The following is a 3,638-nucleotide window of genomic DNA, read 5'->3' as shown; positions in this document are numbered from 1 at the left end:
TTCCACCCCCTCCGCATTTGAATGTGACTCTTGTTATTTAGGGACCTTGTGAAATATTGGAATTAAGCCCACATAAAGAAGTGCAGGATATAACTCTGTAAAGCCAAGCCAAGCTCTGCATATGAAATAAAAAAAAGAGACAGGTGGCAAATCTAATATATCAGACCAACAGCTTTTTTTTCCCATTTGATATGGGACAAACTGCAAATTATCACTATATCTCATCAGCAGTAGATCTTATTGGCTTAATGGCTACCATGTGTCATGGTACTACACGTGGCGCCCGAAATCCTAAATGATCTTAATTTGTAAACTTTGGGAACAAGATCCATCTGTGGCACAACAGGCATTTTATGATTGAAAGCGACGAATGTGCCGTCATGTAGGGAATGTGTCAAGACTATTCATATTCTGCTATTCATTGTTAATGACAGAGAATAGCAGACAACAATGATAATAACATGAATTCATTTTTTTTTGTGTTTGTTTTTTTTGTACTTGTACACACACACAAAAGAAGTATCAGCAGTATTAATATTTGTATTTTCACTATTCATTTGTCCTATTGTGCAAAGTTTTGTATCACCACACAATCCAACTGTTATTGTGAGAACAATATAAGACCTTGCAATACTGTAGATGTTGTTCATCAGTCTTTCCACAAGTTCTTTGTATTTATTTCCAATGCTTCCGACCCGCCAACAGACCAAGTCGGGCAGAATCATAACCTTCAACTGGGATTGGAGGTTATTTTCTTCTTCCCTTAAACATTATAGGCACTCGGTAATGGATTTTTCTTTTTTTCTTGAAGAATTACATGAAGTATTGCAATCTCTAATCCCCGTAACAATTACAAATTACAGAAGATACCCAGTCACTGGTATCCCTGAACATTTATTTAGTAGTCTCGTATTGCTCTGTCCTATTTTTATTTTCTTTTTTTACAAATTTCTCTCAAGGTTTATTCAAATGAGGCTGGTGCTCAGTGGGCCTTCTTAAGCACTGAATAACCCTCCAAATGACCTTCCAACATCTCTGTTTCATGAAATCCATTTGCAAAGGATTATGAGACATGCTGTTGCCCTGACACAATCGTCGAGAGCAGTGTGTTGCTTTTTGATCGAGTAAAGTGAAACTTGCAGTAAAACATATTCAAAACATAAAAAAACATTCCTTTGTTTCATGACAGGAGAGGGAAACAAGGGTAAAAAAGAGAATCCATTGAGAATAGAAAGGAGTTTTTGGTTGTTGGATTTGTATTTTGTAAACCATTGCTATCTTTATCAGTCAGTCTCTGAGTGTGCATTGTCTCACTCATTCTTACTTTTGCTTCTTTTTTCATGCTGTACTGGATGTACTGAATTACAGTGTGCAGTACATTAACAGTAAAGAAAGATCATGTGTGCTGGTGCATCAGGCAGAAAAGCTGACATCATAAAATCTCAATAGTTTGTAGCTGTTCGGTTTTTCTGAATGTATTGGCAAATCCTCTGCAGAATGTCCAACTTGAGTAAGAAATCTATGAGTTTTAAGGCTTATCAGATCCCAAATCACTGCACAGTGGTTTATAATAATATGAGGCAGGATTACAACAACAGTAATCTACCAGCACTGTGGGCTTGCACATATTTTATTGGCCACTGAATCACTTTGCCAGATAATTTTCCAGCAAATGGATGACCCTGCATTTTTTCTTTATTATTTATTTTTTTTATTCTTGCCAGAACCCCCTGTGTCACCAGACTGGCTCCATTCAAATGAATGAGGACATTTTTTCCACACAGGTCTAGTAGTTGCATCCCAATAATGTTCACTTTCTTTTCTGACTTCTTTCCCTCTGCCTCTCTGGCCTTCTTTCTTCCTCTCTAGTTCACTGTCAGGTAGCATACAGCATCAGCAGCAGCGGCAGTCGTCCCCAGTGCCGTGCTATCACTCTCACTTCCTGCTGTACTTCAAATGAACTGCTCTGAAGGTAACCGTGGTCGGGAGTCGGGAGTCACACTGAAGTTTCCAGAAATAACAATGAAGACACTGTGCATGCAAAGGTGTGTGTGTGTGTGTGTGTGTGTACCTGTGCAGTTGCGTGTTTGCTTGTGTTTATTTTTCCAAACAGACTGGTCCAGATTGATGGAGCTGCAAGCGGAAACAGAGGCATACAGGCGCTGCAGCTGATGAAAAAGGACATGAATTAACTCCACCGTCAGGTTGAGAAAACACAAATGATGATTGAGAGACAGAAGAAATGGATGGGACATGCTAACAATCACTTTCAAAACAGATGGCTTCTGGAAGAGCATGCAATGTGTAGCTCCGAAAGGTAAAATTTTGAGATGCTGAAAAATGAAATATGACATAAGGTATGGTTAAAGCCGCCACAGGCAAGAGCCTTATGTAAAAATGCCCCCATCTTATAACCTAAAAGGTGAGGCTCAGCAGACAACAGCATCTCATCCCCACTAATGGAGACCAAGTAGATCTGCCCTATTTATCCAAATTAAATTCCTCTGCTGGGTATAGACTCTGTTGGGAAATGTTCTGAGCCAGCAGGAAGTGCAAATCGAACTTAACAGTCCTGACTTCTGAAATGGAGTGTGAGCACTCTGTCCAAAGAAAGCTGGACTGAGTATATGACCCCGATTCCAAAAAAGCTGAGGTGGTGCTAAATAAAAACCGAATGCAATCATTTGCAAACAAACCGACAACAGTTTTACAAAGTGTTCCTGAGCCCATGTACTAATATCCTTTATCCAGTCAGGTGTTAACAAAATGGTGAACCTCACTACATCCTCACTTGTGAAGGACTGAGCCTTTCCAGGATGCCCCTTTTATACCCAATCATGAGACTACTTAGTTGAAATTTGTTGCTGCCATCAAATTCAAACTAAGCATATATTTACAAAAATCAATGAGGTTGATGAGGCCAATGGACAAACAGCAGTGCATTAAATATATTGTCTCTGTACTGTTTTCAATTGAGTATATATCAGAAAGGATTAGCAAATTATCACATTTTTGATTTATCAGCATCCCAACTTTTTTGGAATCAGGGTTAGATATGAAACATTGTCTCTGTCTTCCTTTGGTATCTTTCAAATTCAGTGAGCAACCAGGCTTGTACGGTTGAGAGCCATTTTGAGTTTACTGACATCATCTCACAGGATTTCGGGAGTCATCAACTTGCAAATTGCCTGGTGCCTCTTTAAAACCTCCACACATTTATAAATATGCACTGTGCCAAGCATGCTTGACTGGATTGCTATGGATTTATTTAAAATAAAATCAAAGTAGCTCCTGAAGCTGTCATCTTTCAATAAAGATTCCTCTTTGTATAATGGCATCAGGAAGAACAAGAACAAGCCTCAGAAGAAGACAGAGTCAAGAAAGAGAAGTTACATATTGAGATATTAGATCTAGGGTTTAATTCTTCATTTTTTGTCAGCCACAGAGAATAGGTGCTTTGTTCTTACAGGCTATGGTCACTATATTTCTGATATTAACAGAATTTCTCAATACCAGGGACACTGAGTTCAGAACTGGATACTTTCGAATACAGTACAGTCATTCTGCAACTGGAACAGCAGCATATCACTCATAACATGTGTCTACTCCAGTTATCTTCACTGTAAGTATTCACCATA

Source organism: Chaetodon trifascialis, chromosome 2, assembly GCF_039877785.1.
Source record: "Chaetodon trifascialis isolate fChaTrf1 chromosome 2, fChaTrf1.hap1, whole genome shotgun sequence".
Taxonomy (NCBI): Eukaryota; Metazoa; Chordata; class Actinopteri; order Chaetodontiformes; family Chaetodontidae; genus Chaetodon; species Chaetodon trifascialis.
The sequence above is the reverse complement of the archived record's forward strand: the minus strand, read 5'-3'. Positions refer to the sequence as shown.